Genomic DNA, 23,017 nt, shown 5'->3' on the forward strand with positions numbered 1-23,017 from the left:
TCTGACCTCTCAGCAGGCCCTGCCCATTCAGACTGGGGAAGAGCTTTGAAGTTTCCTTTGTGTGATGTTTTCATGGCCACGATCCTACTGTACTGGAATTAGCCCGAGGCCCTGCCCCTTCCCTGGAGATTTGTTCCCCAACTACAAAAGTCTTAGAAAAATACCGCAAGCTCCACCCACCATCCCCACACCACTGAATGCTTTTTCCTTAGGCTAAAATACCAGGGAGGAAAAGGCCTCAGAACCCCCACCAGGAGACATTCTGTGCATGTTTACAGTTTCTCAAGAGGAAAGCAAGGACCCCTGGAACCAGATCTGAGGGCAGGTGCTTCCCAGATAAGCATGTTAGGGGGCGGGGAGGACGGAGTAAGGGAGGGAGAGGCAAGATTGTCCCTGGAGGCTTCCCAAGCCACAGGCCGGTCCAGAACAGCAAGGCTATGGGTTCTGGCCCAGAGAGCAGAGGAAGCAGGTGAACCCAGGCCTTCCGGTCGTGCCCAATGAGCAAACCAGTGTGCTTACTGTGGCCAAATATCCATCTCGGGGATCTCTCTCTGAATTTCACCAATGGCTTCTGCTATACTATTGCTCAAGTCCACCATAAAAACACTGTTTAAAAACGGAGGGAGAGGAAGACAAAAGGGAGGAAAGCGGAGAGAAGCGAGGAACCCAGAAAGGCAGAATCCCAAAGCGACCTGATTCTGCTAGGAATTCAGCTTTGCAGAGTAGAATAAGGCAATAGTGCCATCTTGTGGCTATGAATAGGAATTACAATTCGTTCCACCTCCTCTCTCTCCCTCTCTCTCTTTCTCTCTCTCTTTCTTCATTCCTTCCATCTCCTTCTGGGGCAAAGTCATCTATTTGTTTCCATCCAGACCTCTTCTCCAGACTCCTCTCTTCCACACACCTCTCGGGTGAGTACACAGTTGCCCAGTAGAAATACCTGCTATCTGATGTTTGACTCAACTCTAAGACTCATTCAACAAATATTTATTGTGCTCTTATGTGCCAGGCACTATCCTAAGATCTGCGGACCTGACTATAAATAAAAATGTCTCCATTCATGCACTTTACATTTTAACCAGGGAGGCAAATATTAAACACATTCATATAAAATATAATGGGATGTAGTAACACGTGCAATAAAGGAAAATAAGGGAGTTCAGAGCTATTTCAGATAGGGTAATTGATGAGCTACAACTGTTTTTTTTTTTTTTTTTGCAGGGATAAGGTCTTGCTATGTTGCCCAGGCTGGTCTTGAACCCCTAGCCTCAAGCAATCCTCCTGCCTCAGCCTTCCAAAGTGCTGGGATTACAGGTGTGAGGCACTGTGCCTGGTGCAATCGCAACTTTTATCAGCAGAGATATCCGCTAATATCTGTGCAGAGGCGTGGATGAGGTGAGAGAGTAGGGCAGGTGAGTATCTGAGGGGAAAAGGACCTGCAAACACAAAGACCAAAGCCATCTGTCCAGATCTTCTCTGAGATGTGACTCCAGAGTAGCAGCCAAAGAATATGACACTCAGGAAGTCATCTAGGGTTCGAGGTGCTAATGCCAACTTTTTTCTTTTTCCTTTTTTGAGACAAGGTCTTGCTCTGTCACCCAGACTGGAGTGCAGTGGTGCAAACACAGCTCACTGCAGCCTTGATCTCATGGACCCAATTGATCCTCCCACCTTAGCCTCCCTAGTAGCTGGGATTACAGGTGGGTGACCCCATGCCCAACTAATTTTGGTATTTTTTGTAGAGATGAGATTTTGCCATGTTGCCCAGTCTGGTCTCGAACTCCTGGACTCAAGTGATCTACCTGCCTTGGCCTCCCAAGGGATTGCAGGTGTGAGCCACCATACCCAGCCTAGAGCCAACATTTCTCTTTTTTCTATGCTTAGCGTACAAAGGTATCTTTATCAAAATCCACCTGCTAAGGCCCCCACCAGGACAGCATGTGGGGACGCTCTAGGCCATTCTGGATTCAGGACCTTCTGGCTCCATTCTGAATACAAAAGCTGACTTTTGACATGAGAAATCTGACACACTCTTCACTCTCTGAGCCTGGGATTTTCTTTCCCAAATAACTGGGCTTCTTTCTGTGGCCAGTGGTGATCCCACAAGCTTGCCTTTGCTTATATCAAAGACCCCAGATCTCCAGTTGAATGTCTCCACCAAGACATCAGAGTTGAAATTAAAAAGAGCATTTCTTTCAGAGAATAAGCCCAAGCTTTGGAGATCTGGTTTGTAGCCGGTTCCTGTCCCAGGCCAGCCTGCTCTGTCCTTTGCTCATTTGATTTTCTAGGTTAACAAACAGAGCAAAGTTTCCCGGTGTGCTTGCAGAATATCACCTGGAACATTATTTGGGGGAGAGAGGCAGGGTGCTGAGCTTTTCTGAAGGCTTGTATTCTATAGGCCAGGGAGCCAGTTACTTACAAGTAAAACTGTCCCCAACTAGATTGCTCTATCAGGGCCCATTTGAGGTTGGCTTTTTTAGCATGTGAGTCAGCATATGAATCAGGCCAGGCATGGTGGCTCACACCAGTAATTCTAGTGCTTAGGGAGGCTAAAGGGAGATGGTTGCTTGAGTCCAGGAGTTTGAGATCACCCTGGTCAACACAGTGAGACTCCATTTCTACAAAAAATTAAAAAATTATCCAGGCATGGTGGCACGTGCCTGTAGTCCTAGCTAATTGGGAGGCTGAGGCAGGAGGATTGCTTGAGCCCAGTAGTTCGAGGTTGCAGTGAGCTGTGATTGTGCCACTATACTCCAGCCTGGGTAACAGAATGAGACCCTGTCTCTAAAAAAAGTTTAAAAATTGAAAAAAACAAGTATGAATCAAGTATAGCCTGAGTGGATTCTGGGTAGACAAGGGGACTGGTTTCATCAGGTTACTTGATTCAGAAAGTCAAAAATAGGCTGGGCGCGGTGGCTCACACCTGTAATCCCAGCACTTTGGGAAGCCAAGAGGGGTGGATCACTTGAGGTCAGGAGTTCAAGGCCAGCCTGGCCAACATGGTGAAACCCTGTCTCTACTATAAATACAAAAATTAGCTGGGTGTGGTGGCACGCCCCTGTGATCCCAGCTATTCAGGAGGCTGACGTGGGAGAATCACTTGAACCTGGGAGGCAATAAGCCTAGATCGCGCCATTGCACTCCAGCTTGGGTGACAGATTGAGACCCTGTCTCAAAAAAAAAAAAAAAAAAAAGTCAAAAATACCTGAGGTCTTTTCTTTACTGTCTGCATTCTCAATGTTCATTTCATACCCGAGAAGCAAAGCCAGGCAAGGCAGCCTAGTAAATAGGCCCAGATCTTTTCCCAGAGAGCACTTTGTAACCTTGATAACAAGACTCAAATGACCTCCACCAAAATCAAAAACAAAACAAAACAAAAGCCCTATTTGAATGTTAGAAAACATGTTCACAATGAATCTAGTCTTTTTGTTTTTGCGGTTTCGGCAGCTGCTTTATTTGGGTGTGTTCTTGACAGTCATGGTCTCAGAGGGTTCTATCCAAGAGGAAGTCAGTCCTCTGAAGACCAAGTGTGTGTACTGGACAATTTGAGCTGACGGCAGCTGCCAGCTCATGCTTGGCTCTTCATGGTGGACTGTCTCTTGTGCAGGTCAGCTTGTCCTGGCAGATGCTATTCATGACAGTGCTTTCCTGCCTGGGCCTGGGGAGAGGCCCTCCTGGGAGATTCCTCTTCTGGCTGAGCCTGTACCTGGGCCTGTGTGCGGGTAAGGAAGGTAGGTCATTGCTGCCTTAAAACGAATCCAGTGGATGTACCTGGATCAGAAGACACAATGAACTCACCAAAAGTCAAATCATTGTTAACCAGGGCAAAGACTGACTTACAGGTAAAGTCCTCTCCCTTCCATGAGAAACAGCTCTACCAACACTGTCACCTCTCCAGTGACAGCTGTCATGGCATTTGTAGTGTGTGTGGTGGTTGTTTTTTGGAAGATGGGATCTAGAGGGTGAGAGGGGGTAGGGGTACAGGACTGGCAGCAATAGCAAGGGCTTAGAGCAAGTACATTTGGTAGCTGCCTGTGGGAGTGTAAACATTTCAGGAGGCCAGTCTGCCAATGTGTGTCATGCCCAGAACAGTCCTGGCTTATTGTTATTTATTAATTACTATGGATTTTTAAGATTATCCTTTTTCACTCTCAAAGAATTCTGCTTTGGAGAATAAATGATATAGTCACCCAATCTTTGGTGTGCCTTTAGGGAACATATGCTAAGAATATGTACAAAGATGTAGATTTGGGGATGTTTACTACAGGGGTATCAGGCTTAAAGAAAAGCTAGAGATAAGTTATATGTTTACAACAGAGAATTAACTAAATTAGTTAAATAAATTACAGTACATTCCACACAGTAGAATGCTGGATAAGCCATTTAAATGAAATGTGGAAAAATATTTAGTGCCATGGGAATATATGCATATTATTAAGAAAAATTACTAAACACTGTTTATATATAACACTATTATAATAGTGTTTAGTAATATATTATATATAGTGTTTAGTAATCTAATATTAAATACTATATATATTTATAGTCATTCATTATATATAGTAATTTAATATTAATGATTATATATATATTATCATACAAACCTAGTTTACAAAGAAAAAAACATGCACTGAACAAGACTTGATGAATATACACTAAGCCATCAACAGTAGTTATTTCCAGGAAGTGGAATTGGAAGTGTCATGTACTTTCTTTTATGCCTTTTCTGCATTCCTACATTTTCTGCGAGGAATGTGTATGTTGTAGGCAAAATAATAACATCAAAGATGTCCACATCCTAATCCCCAGAACCTGTGAATATGCTAGGTTACATGGCAAAAGGGAACCACGGCCACAGATAGAATGAAGGTTGCTGATCAGCTGCCTTTGAGAAGGGGAGTGTATCCTGGATCATCCAGGTGAGTCCAGTGCAATGACAAAGGTCCTTAAAATGGGGAAGAGAGGCTGGGCGCGGTGGCTCACGCCTGTAATCCCAGCGCTTTGGGAGGCCGAGGTGGGCGGATCATGAGATCAGGAGATTAAGACCATCCTGGCTAACACGGTGAGACCATCCTGGCTAACACCGTCTCTACTAAAAATACAAAAAATTAGCCAGCCATAGTGGCAGGCGCCTGTAGTCCCAGCTACTTGGGAGGCTGAGGCAGGAGAATGGTGTGAACCCAGGAGGCAGAGCTTGCAGTGATTCGAGGTAGCACCATTGTACTCCAGCCTGGGCGACAGAGCGAGACTCTGTCTCAAAAATAAATAAATAAATAAATAAATAAATAAATAAATAAAATGGGGAAGAGGGAGGCAGAAGAGTGAAAGTCAGAATGATGTGATATGTGTGAGGAAGGCTTCACCAGCCACGTCTGGCTTTGAAGAAGGGGCCATGAGCCAAGGCATGTGGAAGCCTCTAGGAGGTGTAAAAGGTGAATGGGTTCCCCTAGAGCCCCCAAAAGGAATACAGTCCTGTTGCACCTTGATTTTAGCCTAGAGAGACCCATTTTGGACTTTTGACCCCAGAACTATGAGATAATAAATCTGTGCTGTTTTAAGCCACTAAGTATATGATAATTTGTTGTAGCAGTAATGGAAACTAACACAAGAAATTTCTTTTTTAGTCAGAAAAAAAGATAATAAGAGAAGTCATTTTTAAAGAGAGGATTGGGCTAAGCTCAGTGGCTCATGCCTGTAATTCCAGCACTTCGGAAGGCCAAGGCAGATGGATCACTTGAGGTCAGGAGTTTGAGACCAGTCTGGGCAACATAGCAAGGCCCTGTTTCTATAAGAAAATGAGAAAATTAGCCAGGCATGGTGGAGTGCACCTGTAGTCTCAGTTACTTGGGAAACTGAGGCAGGGGGATTGCCTGAGCCCAGGAGTTTGAGGCTACAGTGAGCTGTAATGGCACCACTGCACTCCAACCTGGGTGATAGAGCAATACCTTGTCTCAAAATAATAATAATAAAATAGAAGATTAGAAATCGTTCTTTGTAATCTAACCCAACAGCCATCCAGGGAGGAGGCCTGGATCAGTCTTCTTCCTATAATCTGCATGAGGAGCTTCCAGAACTAGCTGGCTGCTGTTTTGTTATTAGCAGATAACAACAATATTGTCAATAAGTAAATAATCAAGAATCCCAAGCAGATTTAACCCAAAGAAGACTACCTTAAGGCATTTAATAATCAAAATTCCAAAAGTCAAGGATAAAAAACAGACTCTAAAAGCAGCAAGAGAAAAGAAACAAATAACATGCAATGGAGCCCAAATATACCTGGCAGCAGACTTTTCATTGGAAACTTTACAGGCCAAGAAAGAATGGCATGACATATTAAAAATACTGAAGGAAACAAACTTCTACCCTAGAATAGTATATCCAGTGAAAACATCCTTCACACGTGAAGAAGAAATAAAGACTTTCCCAGACAAACAAAAACTAAAGGATTTAATCAACTCCAGACCTATCCTACCAGAAATGCTAAAGGGAGGACTTCAATTGGAAAGAGAAAGACATTAATGAGCAATAAGAAATCATCTGAAGGTACAAAACTCACTGCCAACAGTAGGTACACAGAAAAACACACAATATGATACCACTGTGACTGTAGTTTGTAAACTACTTTTATCCTAAGTAGGAAGAATAAACGATGAACCAGTCAAAAATAATAACTATAACAACCTTTCAAGACATAGTCAGTAAAATAAGACATAAATAGGCCAGGTGCAGTGATGCACTCCTGTCACCCCAGCACTATGGGAGACTGAGGTGTGTGGGTCACTTGAGGTCAGGAGTTCAAGACCAGCCTGGCCAGCATGGTGAAATCCTGTCTCTAGTAAAAATACAAAAATTAGCTGGGTGTGGTGGTGCTTGCCTGTAATCCCAGCTACTCAGGAGGCAAGGCAGGAGAATTGCTTTAAGATCATGCCACTGCACTCCAGCCTAGGCAGTAGAACGAGACTCTGCCTCAAAAAAAAAAAAAAAAAAAAAAAAAGATATATAAATAGAAACAATAAAGATTTTAAAAGCTGGGGGATGAAGTTAAGCCATAGAATTTTTATTAGTTTTCTTTTTGCTTGTTGTTTATGAAGAGTGTTAAGTTGTTATTAGGTTAAAATAATGTGTTATGGCCAGGCACGGTGGCTCACGCCTGTAATCCCAGCACTTTGGGAGGCTGAGGCAGGCAGATCACAAGGTCAGGAGATGGAGACCATCCTGGCTAACATGGCAAAACACTGTCTCTACTAAAAATACAAAAAATTAGCCGGGTGTGGTGGCAGGCGCATATAGTCCCAGCTGCTCAGAAGGCTGAGGCAGGAGATGGCATGAACCCGGGAGGAGGAGCTTGCAGTGAGCTGAGATTGCGCCACTGCACTCCAGCCTGGGGGACAGAGTGAGACTCCATCTCAAAAAAAAAAAAAAAAAGAAGAAAAGTGTTATAGCATTTGCAAGCCTCATGGTAACCTCATACAATTAATACACAAAAAATAAAAAGCAAGAAACTAAATCATATCACCAGAGAAAACAATTTTCACTAAAGAAAAACAGAAAGGAGACAAAAAAGACCAGAAAATAAATAATGAAATGGCAGGTGTAAGTCCTTACTTATCAGTAATAACATCGAATGTAAATGGACTACATTCTCCAATCAAAAGACATAGAATGATGGACAAAATGAATGGACAAAAAAATAAGATCCATTGATCTGTTGCCTACAAGAAACATACTTCACCTATACAGACATACATACCCTGAAAATAAAGGGATGGAAAAAGATATTCCATGCCAACAGAAACCAAAAAAGAGCAGGAGTAGCTGTACTTATATCAGACAAAATATATTTCAAAACAAAAACCTATAAGAAGAGACAAAGAAGATTACTATATAATGATAAAAGGGTCAATTCAGCAAAAGGATATAACAATGTTAAATATATATGTACCCAACACTGGAACACCCAGATATATAAAGCAAATATTATTAGAGATAAGGAGAGAGATAGGCCCCAATACAATAATAGCTGGAGACTTCAACACCACACCTTCAGCATTGTACAGATCTTCCAGACAGAAAATCAACAAAGAAACATCAGATTAATCTGCACTATAGGCCAAATGGATCTAATAGGTATTTACAGAACATTTCATCCAATGGCTGCAAAATACACATTCCTTTCCTCAGCACATGGCTGGTTCTCAAGGATAGATCATATGTTAGGTCACAAAACAGATCTTAAAACATCCAAAAAAATCAAAATAATATCCAGCATCTTCTCTGACCACAATGGAATAAAACTAGAAGTTAGTAATGAGGAATTTTGGAAACTATACAACTACATGGAAATTAATATGTTCCTGAATGACTAACAGGTCAATGAAGAAATTGAGAAGGAATTTGAAAAATTTCTTGATGTGAATGATAATGGAAACGCAACATGCCAAAACCTATGGAATACAGCAAAAGCAGTACTTAGAGGGACATTTACAGCTTTAAGTGTCTACAATGAAAAAGAGGTAAAACTTCAAATAAACAATCTAATGATGCGTCTTAAAGAACTAGAAAAGCAAGAGCAAACCAAACCCAAAATTAGTAGAAGAAAAAAAAATCAGAGAAAAAAAAATGACATTGAAATGAAAAAAATTATATAAAAGATCAACAAGACAAAAAGTGTTTTGAAAACTTTAACAAAATTGACAAACCTTTAGCCAGACTAAGAAAAAAAGAGAGAAGATCCAAATAAATAAAATCGGAAATGAAAAAGGAGACATTACAACTGATACTGAAGAAATTCAAAGAACCATTAGTAGCTACTATAAGATACTATATGCCAATAAATTGGAAAATCTAGAAGAAATGGACAAATTCCTAGACACATACAACCTACCAAGATTGAACCATGAAGAAATCCAAAACTTGGACAGACCAATAACATGTAATGAGATTAAAGCTGTAATAAAAAGCCTTCCACTAAAGAAAAGCCTGGGATCTGATGGCTTCACTGCTAAATTCTACCAAACATTTAAAGAAGAACTAATACCAATCCTAGTCAAACTATTCCAAAAAGTAGAGGAAGAGGGAATACTTCCAAACTCATTCTATAAGGCCAGTATTACCCTGATACCAAAACCAAAGGCACATCAAAAAAAGAAAACTACAGGCCAATATCTCTGATTGAAGCAAAAATCAACAACAAAATACTAGCAAACCAAATTCAGTAATACATTAGAAAGACCATTCGTCATGACCAAGTGGGATTTATCTCTGGGATGCAAGGATGGTTCAACATAAATAAATCAATCAACATGATACATCGCATCAACAGAATGAAGGATAAAAACCATATGATCATTTCAATTGATGCTGAAAAAGCATTTGATAAAATTCAACATCTCTTCATGATAAAATCCCTGAAAAAACTGGGTATAGAAGGAACATATCTCAAAATAATAAAAGCCATATACAACAAACCTGCAACCAGTATCATACTGAATGGGGAAAAACTAAAAGCCTTTCCTCTAAGATCTGGACAAGGATGCCCAGTGTCACCACTGTTATTCAACATAGTACTGGAAGTCCTAGCTAGAGCAATCAGACAAAAGAATTACATAAAGGGCATCCAAATTGGAAAGGAAGAAGTCAAATTATCTTTGTTTGCAGATGATGTGATCTTATATTTGGAAAAACCTAATGACTCCACCAGAAAACTGTTTGTTTTTTGTTTTTTGTTTTTTTTTGAGACAGAGTCTTGCTCTGTTGCTCAGGCTGGAGTGCAGTGGCCGGATCTCAGCTCACTGCAAGCTCCGCCTCCCAGGTTTATGCCATTCTCCTGCCTCAGCCTCCCGAGTAGCTGGGACTACAGGTGCCTGCCACCTCACCTGGCTAGTTTTTTGTATTTTTTAGTAGAGACGGGGTTTCACTCTGTTAGCCAGGATGGTCTCGATCTCCTGACCTAGTGATCAGCCTGTCTCAGCCTCCCAAAGTGCTGGAATTAAAGGCTTGAGCCACCACGCCCGACCCAGAAAACTGTTAGAACTGATAAACAAATTCAGCAAATTTGCAGGATACCAAGTCAACATACAAAAATCAGTAGCATTTCTATATGCCAACAGTGAACAATGTGAAAAAGAAATTTAGCAAGTAATCCCATTTATAATAGCCACACATGAATACCTAGGAATTAGCTTAACCAAAGAAGTGAAATATTTGTATAATGAAAACTATAAAACATTTATGAAAGATTGAAGATGAAAGATGGAAGATTGAAGAGGACACCAAAAATGGAAAAATATTTTGTGTTTATGAACTGGAAGAATTAATATTGTTAAAATGTCCATACTACCCAATGGAATCTACAGATTCAGTGCAATCCTTACCAAAATACCAATAACATTCTTCACAGAAATAGGAAAAACTACCCCAAAATTTATATGAAACCACAAAAGGCCCAATTGCCAAAGCTATCCTAAGCAAAAAGAACAAAACTGGAGGAATCCACATTACCTGACTTCGAATTATATTACAGAGCTATAGCAACCAAAACAGCATGGTACTGGCATAAAAGCAGACACATAGACCAATGGAACAGCATAGAGAACCTGGAAACAAATCCACACAGCTACAGTGAACTTATTTTCAACAAAGGTGCCAAGAACACACAGTGGGGAAAAGACAGTCATTGGATATTCATATGCACAAGAATGAAGCTAGGGTGCTACCTCTCATCATATACAAAATTCAAATCAAAATGGATTAAAGATGTAAGTCTAAGACCTCAAACTATGAAACTACTACAAGAGAATATTGGGGAAAATCTCCAGGACATTGGTCTGAACAAAAATTTCCTGAGCAGTACCCCACAAGCACAGGCAACCTTAGCAAAAATGAACAAATGGAATCATATCAAGTTAAAAGGCTGCTGCACAGCAAAGGATACAGTCAACAAAGTGAAGAGACAACCCACAGAATGGGAGAAAATATTTGCAAACTACCCATCTGATAAGGGATTAATCACCAGAATATATAAGGAGCTGAAACAAACCTATAGGAAAAAATCAAATAATGCAATCAAAAAATGAGGAAAAGATTTGAATAGATATTTCTCAAAAGAAGACCTATGGCACACAGGCATATGAAATGGTACTCAACATTATCAATCATCAGAGAAATGCAAATCAAAACTACAATGAGATATCATCTCCCCCCAGTTAAAATGGCTTATAGCCAAAAGACAGGCAATAACAAATGCTGGCCAGGATGTGAAGAAAGGGGAACCCTTGTACCCTGTTGGTGGGAATATAAATTAGTACAACCACTATAGGGAACAGTTTGGAGGTTCATCGAAAAACTAAAATCAAGCTACCCTATGATTCAGCAATTCTACTGGTAGTTATACACCCTAAAGAAAGGAAATCATAGGATATCTGCATTCCTATGTTTGTTGCAGCACTGTTTACAATAGCTAAAATTTGGAAGCAACCTAAGTGTTCATCAACAGATGACTGGATAAAGAAAATATGGTACATATACACAATGGAGTAGTACTCAGCCATAAAAAGAATGAGGTTCAATCATTTGCAACATGGATGGAAATGGAGATCATTATATGAAGTGAAATAAGCCAGGCACAGAAAGACAAACATCACGTGTTCTCACTTATTTGTGGGATCTAAATATCAAAACAATTGAACGCATGGACATAGAGAGTAGAAGGATGGTCACCAGAGGCTGGAAAGAGTAGTGGGGGGTTGGGGGAATGGTTAACGGGTACAAAATTAGAAAGAATAAGACCCACTATTTGACGGCAGAACATTATGACTATAGTCAATAATAACTTAATTATACCTTTAAAAATAACTTAAAAGAGTGTATTGGATTGTTTGTAACTCAAAGAATAAATGCTCAGGGGAATGGATTAAAAAATATACAAGTAAATAACCAGAATGACCCACAGCTGAGAACTGTCCTAAAGCCATGCACAGTTAATGGGGCAAAAGCAACCAGCACTATGTGACCAGAAGAGGGAGAACAAGGAGGGTGGCTGCTTTTGAGAGTTCTGGGCCTAGGAAAGGACAAGAACCCTTTTGAAGTGAGTGGAAATTACCAGGTTGTCCTACTGGTTTGTGCTGGCAAATCTTGTTCTGGCATCAGCAAGTAGAAGAAGGGTGATGAGCACACCCGTGGGGAGCTTTCCAACCCCACCCAGGGGCATGGAGCCGAGCATGTTTGGAGTCTTTACCTTTCCGGATTGCTCGTTGAAACAACACGTTCGGGGTGGAAAGTTGCAGGAGATTCTCTCAAAATTCTTTTTTATTTGTTTTGAAGGAACTCTTAGGGAAACCTCAGAGCCTTAGCATTGGCTGCAGTGAACACGTTATCTGCAAATGGAAACAGCAGTTTCTTTGCTAGTGGGTCTAAAATTACCTCCTGTTTGGTTTAATCTGTTGTAAGACTCCCCTTCCACAGGATCCAGGGCTCTCTGGAAGCAGGTGCTGAGATGGAGTTTGGTGTGCATGGTATTAATGAGGGGTAAACACCTATGAAGGTCAGGCAGCCGGAGTAGGACTGGGCAAAGAGGGGTCACACTGATTCAAGCTGGATAAAGCCCATCCCATAGGCATGTATGGCCCATTGGTGTTGTTTATGGGTGGGCAGAAGTGTCCAGGCATTGAGGTGCCCTTCCCATGGTCAGTCACTGGATGTGGGCATGGTCTTGGTGAGGCAGCTCTCAGTCAACCCTGAGGGAGCTGGAGGTTGTCTGCAGGCTGTGGCAAGTCCTTCTTTGAGGGGCAGCTGAGTTGGCATATCTCTGTGTCTACCACACTATCGCCCTAGTGGACCTTGTTCCACTTGCTGGCTTGGACCCACAGACCTGCTAATGGGGTGTGTGCAAGAAGGACTTGGCTCATTTTGCACAGCCCCTGAGAGCAGAGATGTGACTATCAGGGAAACGTGTCAAGGAGGCCAACCTCAGCTCAGAACAAAAGGCTTAATCATAAATGTCTCTTTACAATGGGACAGAGCTATAGCAACCAAACAGCATGGTACTGGCATAAGAACAGACACTTAGACCAATGGAACAGAATAGAGAACCCAGAAACAAATCCACACAGCTACAGTGAACTTATTTTCACTTATTTCACCTTATAAAAAGAGGTGCAGATGTCCTGCACCACTGGAATACTCAAACAGAGCTTGGGGACCTGTGTGACAGATGGAGAAGGGATTTCTACATTGAGCCTGCGAGTGGACTGGTGCCTCTGGGGCTCCTTATGTCTCTGAGAGTGTGTGGCTAATGGGGCCATCTCAGGCTGTACTTCCAGGTGGCTGCTCTTGGCCTCTGGGGCTCTGTCTGCTGTTGTTACCTCTAGAGGTGATGTCCATGTCATGTGAGTCCACTGGCTACTTCCAGCATCTTGCCACAGGCAAGTCCCACTTAGCCCAGACAAGTTCTGAATCTGGTTCAGAGAATTCTACAGACTGTCCCCATCACACACCCCACCTCAGAGAATTCTACAGGCATCCCTGTCAGATGCCCCACCCATTACACCCCTTGCCTGGCTGCCAGTCTTAGTTCCCCTTCCCATTTGGCCACTTTTGGATTTGCCAGCTCCAGCATGGGCCACACACCCCATGGGACACTGCCCCACTGGCTGGCCCTCAGCCCTCTGCCTGCAGCCTTGGGCATGCCACACTGTACTTCCTCTCCCAGGCAGGTCCTGGAGACTTCACCAGCTGGTGATGGCACCTCCTGCCCATCCCTGTCCTGGAGGCAAGAACAGACAGTAACGAGTCCTGAACGTTCATAACCCCCTTGGTATATGGGGTTTCCTTTTATTTGCTCAAGCTGTACTTACACAAATTCCAGAGGTTGCCGCCTTTTCCTTGTATTTCAGAATTTGATAAACAGTCATGTTTATTTTATTCATGCTGCTCATTACTTCATATATATGTTTTAAAATCTTAGTGTATCCTGGCCGGGCGCGGTGGCTCACGCCTGTAATCCCAGCACTTTTGGGAGGCCGAGATGGGTGGATCACGAGGTCAGGAGATCGAGACCACCCTGGCTAACACGGTGAAACTCCGTCTCTACTAAAAATACAAAAAAAAAAAAAAAAAAAAAAAAATTAGCCAAGCGTGGTGGCTGGTGCCTGTAGTCCCAGTTACTCAGGAGGATGAGACAGGAGAATGGCGTGAACCCGGGAGGTGGAGCTTGCAGTGAGCCGAGATTGCACCACTGCACTCCAGTCTGCGTGGCGAGACTCTGTCTCAAAAAAAAAAAAAAAAAAAAATCTTAGTGTACCCTACACACAAAATGATATGTATTATATGTATTATGTACATGTTACCATGTCTGAGCACCCACCGTCTGGTGTAAGACATGGAAATTTATCAGAGCCTTTGAAATTCCCTGCAGTCTTTTATCTCCCAGAAGTAGAAGGGGGCCCTGTTTTGAATTTCAGGTGCATCATTCCTTTGCCTTCCTTTATAGCCTACCTCCTATAGCATATGCAATTTGCTTTTGCTAATTTAAAAAATTTATATAAATGGATTCTACTATATTATTCCTTATGATGCTTTTTTCCCTCCCACTCAATGCTATGTGTTTGAGATCCAGCCATGCTATAGGGGAATGTGGCTTGTGATTTTATACTTCAGTCAGGCACCTCCTTAGTCTTCCTCTTTCCCATGATCCTGTGGATTGGAGGGTCCCGGGCTTTCGGCTCACGTTTGTGCAACAGTCCCACAGGACACCACCTTTCTTCCTTTGCCTCTTTCTCGTTATTCCCCTCTTGTCTCCTTTGCATCTTCCACTATAACCTCCTTCAAGTGCAAAGACTATCCCTCCCTCACCACACACATGAACATATGCACAGGGTTTCTGGAGACAAATATGAAACCATGGAGTTCATGTGGATGTTGAGGATTGCAACTCTTTTACTTTGCTGAAATCTGGACCCTAGGACAGAAATGAGTTTTCTCTTCCTGCTTTAGCATAATGAAGCACGTTGACTTACTGCAACTGGACTGGGCAGGCAATGTTTTGCAAACTTTAGTGAGCACCAGAATTCCTGGGTCTGGGGCCGAGGGCTTGTTAATTAGGCAGATCTTGGGACCCCATTCCCCAGAGGCTCAGAAACAGAAGACGTGAGATGGGGCCTAGGAAGACGCATTTTAACAGATGTACTCTTCTCCATCCAGTGATTCTGATGCAGACTGTCCTCTGGCCACTCTTTTTTTTTTTTTCGAGATGGAGCCTCTCTCTGTCACCCAGGCTGAAGTGCAGTGGCACAATCTCGGCTCCAAGCAAGCTCCGCCTCCTGGGTTCACGCCATTCTCCTGCCTCAGCCTCCCAAGTAGCTGAGACTACAGGCGCCTGCCACCACCCCCAGGTAATTTTTTTCTGCTTTTAGTAGAGACGGGGTTTCACCGTGCTAGCCAGGATGGTCTCATCTCCTGACCTCATGATCCGACCGCCTCAGCCTCCCAAAGTGCTGGGATAATAGGCTTGAGCCACCGCGCCCAGCCCCGGCCACTCTTTTGGCAGACACCGGCCTCTGCCTGGGCCAGAACCAGAGGCACCTGACCTGAAATGCCATCAATCTCCAAGCATGTCTCTTGGCCAGACATTAAATGAAAGCCTGTTGCCTGAGCTTTCAACGCTAGGTCTGAGTAAAAATAAATCTTCACTGAGGCTTGAAGTCCTAGCCAGGACTGTACTCTGGGAAAGAAAGGTCAGGCAGCCTTCAGACCTGGTGCTCTAAAACTTGGCTGCTCTGTCCATGGTTAAGTTGAGTGGAGCTTGCTACTTTCCACACACAGAGCTGGGAGAAGGAGCCAATGCTTGCTGCAGATGCATGAAATGGCTAAGCTCCCAGGCTGATGCCAGCAGTCCACGGGGCTGGCTCATGACTGGGAGAGCCGTAGCAGCAGCAGCAGCAACTGCTGGAGGCACAGAGCCTGGCCCACAGGCACCTGGGAGCCCTCAGGTGTGGGTAGGCCCGCTCTGGCGGCAGGTCTTCCTCAGGCATTTTGCAGCCTGGCCAACTTGGTTTGGCTGGGGAGAAGAATTAGCACTAGACATCTTTGGCAGGATCTATTGACGTGGGCACCTGTCTGCACTTCCCCCGTGGGACAAAGGTCTTAGCTAGTGGTCACACTGGGGTCACCAGTCACAGTTGTTGGTGAAGAAGCCATCTGGGCCACTGGGGCATGTTGGCAGTGATACCCAGGGAAGCAGCTAAACCATTCTTTTTCAGCCTAATGAAATGAAAAACAAACATTTTGCGCCAAGGGCAGTGGAGAGGCACTGGTACAGGGGAGCCTGGTACATCTGTTCATCCGCGGTTGATGCGGCCGGGGGAGACATGGGGTCATCATTCAGTGAGTGAGCCTGGCTCTACGTGGTGCTGGCACCTCGGTAATGAACAAGAGACAGGGTCCCTGGCCTCACTTAGCTTTGCCTAGGTCAGTGATCATCACAGATGTTTACAAACTGAAGTATCTGCTAGGTCAGTGGGGACACAAAGAAGACAGATGAACTTGACTTTAGTAGTCAAGAAATGTTCCACAGAGGAAGAGACGGTTACACCGGGCCCTAAAGGGTGGGTGGGAATCAGAAAGTTAGGAGAGGGCACTCCAGGCAGAGAAAACATCAAAGGCCTGGAGATGGGATTCAGCGGGTCGCAAAGATTGCTTTCGAGAATTTTCCTATAATGCACGTTAAGGTGCCTGGCCTCAAGTGTGGCACTGAGTGGGCTCTTTGGAGAACTGTGGGGAGTTCTGTGCAGCTGGGACCCAGTGGAGGTGGCCTGAGAGACAGACCTGGGAAAAGGGAGGTGGGCTGTGAGCCAGGCTTTTCATGCCAGGCTAGGGAGTAAGAAAGAAAAGAAACTTTTTAATCTGAGGAACATCAGCCCCTTTGAAATACCAGGCCCAGAGAGACATTTAAAATGTGGCTGTAGTCACGTCTCACTCCGCCCATGAGATCAATAATTCCCTCTTGAAGCCACTTGCCATCTGGGCTCTAGACTGACACTCAGTAGCCGTAAAATGCCACACTCTGGACACCATAACTCATATTCTATAGTTCAACAATGTATAGCCAATCACTAATCAGCGTTATTTCTGAAAACCAATGAGAACCGTCAAACAACTTTATATCATCCCACTCCTTGTTCCCTTTCGCCTTTGAAAACTTGCTTGCAACAAAGGCGGAACAGAACACTCCCCAAGGCAACTTGGAAGTGTGTCCTGGGCAGCTGCCCTCACTTTGGCTCAAATAAACTCTTTAAGGCCAGACATAGTGACTCATCCTTGTAATCCCAGCACTTTGGGTAGGCCAAGGTGGGAGGACTGCTTGAGGTCAGGAGTTCAAGACCAGCTCTGGGCAACATTGCAAGAACCTGTCTCTGCAACAACAATAAAAAATACATAAAAGTTTAAAAATCAAGTAAACTCTCTCTCTCTTTTTTTTTTTTTTTGAGACAGAGTCTTGCTCTTTTGCCCAGGCTGGAGTGCAATGGTGCAATCTCAGCTCACTGTAACCTCCACCTCCCGGGTTCAAGCGATTTTCCTGCCTCAGCCTCCTGAGTAACTGGGATTACAGGTGCATGCCCCCACACCCAGCTAATTTTTGTGTTTTTAGTATAGATGAGGTTTCACCATGTTGGTCACGCTGGTCTCGAACTCCTGACCTCGTGATCTGCCCGCCTTGGCCTCCCAAAGTGCTGGGATTACAGGCATGAGCCACCGCACCCAGCCTTCACGTTAACTCTTTAAAATGATGTTTTATGCCTTCTTCCTTTAGGTCCATAGGACCTTGGCGGTGGCAGCCAGGGGAGGGTTTAATAGGGTATGCCCTTTTCTTGCATCTTGGGAAGATCACATGTGGAGGGAAGATCACCTGTGGAGGGGGCAGGGCCAGAATCAGGGTGCTTCTTAGGAGCCTGTCAGTCTCTAAAGATATGTGGTCCTGAGAGCCTGGAGAGACAAGAATTTTTTAAAAGTTCTTCAGAGATAGAAAGAGAAGATATTGACATTATCTATACAGCCAGAGAGTGATGAGGCCCCAGGCTGTACTCTGATTTGAAAACTGAATAATGATGTGATACACATCAAAAGAAGGTGAGTTGCCTCCTGTAACTTACAACAACCCTGAAATGAAAGATAAAAAGGGGGTAGGGGGATCCTGTCAGAGTTACCCTCAAGAATCTACTCAGAGCCTGGCCAAAATCTGGTCCGTAGATGACTGAGAAGCAATTTTCCCCTAAGTAAAGTGTTTCCAAACTTCCACAGTGATGAGATAAAACTGGGGCTGTTATAATCATGCAGATTACCTGGTCTTTTTCCTGGAAATGCAGATTCAGGGAATGTAGGTTGGGGCCCAGGAATCTGTGTATTTGACAAATGCCCAGGTGGTTCTTATTTTCTGGTAAGTCTGGAAAACTCTCCTCTCTGGGAAAACCTCTTTAGGCCCATGAAAATTAAGTACAGTATAGAAATTAGAAATTATTTCAAATACATTGGATAGTATTAATTCTTTTTTTTGGCGGGGGATGGAGTTTTACTCTGTCTCCCAGACTGGAGTGCAGTGGTGCAATCTCGGCTCACTGCAACCTCTTCCTCCTGGGTTCAAGCAATTCTTCTGCCTTAGCCTCCCAAGTAGCTGGGACTACAGGCGTGCGTTACCACGCCCAACTAATTTTTGTATTTTTAGTAGAGATGGAGTTTCACCATATTGGTCAGGCTGGTCTCAAACTCCTGACCTCATGATCCACCCACCTCAGCCTCCCAAAGCGCTGGGATTACAGGTGTGAGCCACTGCACTTGGTCAGTATTAATTCTTTTGTTCTATGAATACTCTATACATAGTTGACATTTTAAGTACTTACGATGTTTAAGAGAATTTGGTCTATGAGAGGAACAGCTGAGGCTTATAATTTGATTTTTTTTTTTTTTGAGATAGGGTCTTGCTCTGTCACCCAGGCTGGAGTGCAGCCCCCAGGTTCAAGCAATTCTCCTACCTCAGCCTCTCAAGTAGCTGGGACTACAGGTATGCGTCACTACACCTGGTTAATCTTTTTGTATTTTTTGTAGCGACGGGGTTTCTCCATGTTGCCCAGGCTGGTTTCAAACTCCTGAATTCAAGTGATCTGCCTACCTCAGCCTCCCAAAGTGCTGGGACTATAATTTGAATTTAAAAGTGCAATTGCAGAAGTTAGACTTGTGATTTTAAGTTGAAAGCTTTATAAATTTCTGTGTTGGAAGAGTTAGAAGAATTTAAGTACTGCTATATTTATCAGTTTATTATATTTACATTTATTAAAAGTGATTGTTAAGATTTTGTTTAAGTCAGATAATTGAGGTATTTAAAAAGAAGTTGCATATATTAAATTTATAAAAATACTTTAAAATGTTTGAATGTATATACATAAGCTTATAAATAGGACCAAATATTAACCAACAACATTCTAAAGATGTTTCCTATAATTTGCTACAGTTATAAATAGGCGGAAAATCTTTCAAAGAACTTAAAAGCTAAAGGAAGGTTTTTTACAGATGAATGAATAAACAAAATGTGGTATAGCCATACAATGGAATATTATGCAGCCTTAAAAAGGAAGAAAATTCTGTCACATGCTTCAACATGGATGAACCTGGAGGACACTATGCTAAGTGAAATAAGCCAGTCATGAAATAACAAATATAATACAATTTTACCTATGTGAGGTTAGAGTAGTCAAATTCATAAAGACAGAAGTAGAATGGTGGTGCCAGGGGCTGGGGCAGGGGAAGGAGAATGGGGAGTTAGTGTGTAATGTGTACAGAGTTTCAGTTTTGCAGATGAAAAGAATTCTGTGGATGGATGTTAGCAGTGGTAGAACAACAACGTGAATGTACTTAATGTCACTGAACAATGTGCCACTTAAAAATGGTTAAGATAGTAAAAAATATATATATATATATAGAAATATATATATCGAGAGAGAGAGAGAAATGACACCTGAAAGTGTTCAATCCTTAGACCTTTAAAAGCTCTACTTACTGAAAATGTTGCCCAATAAAGTATAATTATAATTATTGGTGATACAGTCAACAAATGTATGCTTAGTTAATTCTTTATATTAAATTATTCCTGTTGGAAAAAAAGCTAAGGGAAGATTTTTTTAATTGATCATGCCAAAAAGTTACATTGCTTTTTTTTTTTTTTTAAACTAAAGTTATCTTTAATCTTTTCCATGCAGAAAAACCACCTACAAGGACTCCTCAAACTCTCAATAAACGTAGACTGTTCTCATAGGTAAGTGAGGGTTCTAGGGCTCTAACCAAGGCAATGGAAGGATGGATGGAGAGGAGAGGGGCTTATGTGGCAGGTGTCACCCGAGTAGAATGGTCCCACTGATGGAGCTATGGAAGAAGGAGCAGATGGCATCTGGGGAAGGGGATGCCACATGTTCAGGTAGAAACTGAGCATTCAGTAGCCAGCCTGATCCGAAGGCAGGGCACTCAGAGACACCGGGTAGAGGTAAGGATTTGAGGGTATCGGGGATGGGTGGTGGTGGAAGTCTTATGTGCTGCAAAAAAGACCTGAGAGAAGTGTGGAGGGACCTTGACCAAGGACATAACTCTGAGGAATGCCAACACTTTCGGAGTGGTGGGGCCTGAGATGGCAAGATTCACTTAAATGGCATAATTTCAGGACCCAGAATTCCTCTGCATCCCTCCTCCACCCCATATCTCTTCCAGGGCTTTGCCATCCCTGGAGTTCTTCAACCTAGGAAAAGTGGCTACAAGACTTTGACGTTCCACTCAGAGGCCCAGGGATTTTGGTGGGAGAGATGACATAAGGACTGAAATCACACAAAGGTGCAAATGACTAATGCCAGTAGGTTTCTGGAAGCAGATTCCCTAGGACTGGAGGGTGCACTCCAAGGAAAGCTGAGTGATGAGGAGGCACCAGGAAGGGAGGAAGTGCTCAGAAAAGGGGAGGCCGGTGGCAGGAGTGACTCCTGGTCTAGCAGGTCTTCATGTCCATCTTGTTTTCACTCCAGGGGAATTTCAGCCTTAGCTTTGCCCAGGTTTGGGTGGCAATGATAGGGACAGGAGGCAGGGAAATTCTGGGCAGAAGTGGGCGGGTCTCCAGCAAGGGCCCCACCCTCAAGTCTGAAACTATGGTCCAAAGTGAGATCATACATTCCTGTTTTCCTGCTTGAATGTTGCCTTTTCCAAAACCACCCATGGCCCACCCCACCCGCTCTCCTGTGCCATGAAAGCCCCAGGCTCCACCGGCAGAGAGAGAAGAGAAGAAGCAGCTGGATGTCAGAGACCACGGTTGAATGTCAGAGAGAAGGGGCTTGACTTCAGAGGGACAGCTTGATGGCATAGCTTTGGAGAGGAGTCTGGCCAGGGACGGCTGAACTCTCGGGGAAGATTACCTACCCACTCCCTCCCCTTTTCAGCTCCACTTCTCACTGAGAGCCACTTTCATCAGCAATAAAATCCCCTGCATTTATCATCTCCAATTTGTTTGTGTGACCTCATTCCTCCTAGACCTTGGATAAGAACTCGAGTGTGGGTGCAAAGGGCTGTCACACTGACCCTCCACTGAGCTGTTAACACTTAAGCCATCTGCAGGTGGCAAAGCTAAAAGAGCACTGACTGAAACACTCCTTCTGGGGCTTCAGGGGTTGTGGGCACCCCCCTAGACACTGCTGCAGGGCCAGGACAGAGTGTGTTCCTGCTGGCACCCAAAGTGCTCTCCCTGGCTCCTGCACCGGCTCACCTGCATGCTCCCTCCCTGGAGGGGTTGAGTGCAGCGGATTCCATTGAGTGGGGTTTGCCCTGCAGGCACTGAAGTAGCTAGTTCAAGCACCCACACTCCAGTTTCCACCCACAAGGGGTCAGGGAAATTTCCTGCTCCAGCAAGATCCCCTGAGAAATAAGTGAGGAGGAATCTCTTTCAGCCTCTGGTGAGGGCTGGTGGGGTAGAGGTGGGGGGTGAGTGGGAAGAAGCCACTCCATCAGCTTTGTCTTGGCCTTTGGTGTTTTTTGATCTTTAATTCCCCCAGTATTGGTTACATTCCAGCTGTGGTTGGGTATCCCTGCTTCATTGGTTAACGAAGAGCAGGTGCATCATTAGTTAATTACCTCCTCAGGCCTCAGAGCTACCCAAAAGGAGGAGGCAGTGGAAGCTTTGTCCCGCCTCAGACCACTGCTGCTGGAAGAGGGAAGGGAGCACTGGTCAGAAGGGGGCCCCTGCTCTCCATAGGCTTTTCTTCCTCCTGGTCTTCTTCTCTTGCCTGAGGGCTGGAATGGAAGCTCCCTGAGGGCCAGGCCCAGGCCCACCTCCATAACCAGGTTTCAGGCCTAGCCCCAAGCCTGGCCTGACTCTCAGGCCCTGAGCCAAAGAGGTGAGTATTCAGGGGTTGCCCGGGCTCCGTGCAGAGAGTGCCTGGCCTGCCACCCCATTGCTCTCAGGGAGCCCTGGGTTGAGGAGACCTTCCAGGAGTGGGTGGTGCATGGCTGTGCCCATGAGGGAAGTGGGCTGTCCTGAGGCTCCCAAATTGCATATCAGCATATTATTCAGAGCCCCTTTGGATGCCCTTGGGCAAGGGGGAGAAGTAGATGGGTAGCTCCTGGGGCCATTTGCTAGATAAATTGGAGGGGCAGGGGTTGAGAAAAGGCCTCTGTGAAAAACAGACGCCTCCTGTTCCTAGAAGGAAGCGCGTCTTTTGCCAGACATCAGGTGGATATTGGGATATCGGGCCCTGGGATGTGGTGAGTGAGGTTCTTGACAACTCCCCCAAGGTGAACTCTAACTGCCTGCTGCCCACTGTGCCCTTAATCGCATTTAATTCTCAAGAGAGCCCGGCCAGGGGGAAGAACAGCTTCCTCTTCAAATGTGGCCTCCCATATTTTCTACCAACCAATCAATGCTTTTGGAACCCCTGAATGGGGGCAACCACAGGAGATAGCCTGTAAACCTTAGCTCCTGACCTCAGGAAATCCATCATCTTGG

The 23,017-nt window shown here is 44.1% G+C and overlaps 1 non-coding gene across 4 annotated transcripts in view; it reads left to right on the forward strand.

Annotated features, from left to right (window-relative positions):
* The window catches only part of LOC101015052, a 137,751-nt gene extending 115,837 nt beyond the window's left edge, over positions 1-21,914 (forward strand). For 2 of the 4 annotated variants that reach the window (XR_004178277.1, XR_004178278.1), the window contains exons 3-5: positions 3,608-3,842; positions 4,828-4,919; positions 20,244-21,914. This is a non-coding gene — a transcript (uncharacterized LOC101015052). Of the gene's footprint in view, positions 1-891; positions 1,413-3,607; positions 3,843-4,827; positions 4,920-20,243 lie in introns of those variants that run through there. The other 2 variants (XR_001894174.3, XR_004178279.1) reach the window with 2 other exon arrangements.
* The last annotated feature ends 1,103 nt before the right edge of the window (positions 21,915-23,017 follow it).

The sequence above is a fragment of the Papio anubis genome, chromosome 14, assembly GCF_008728515.1.
Source record: "Papio anubis isolate 15944 chromosome 14, Panubis1.0, whole genome shotgun sequence".
NCBI classification, from domain to species: domain Eukaryota; kingdom Metazoa; phylum Chordata; class Mammalia; order Primates; family Cercopithecidae; genus Papio; species Papio anubis.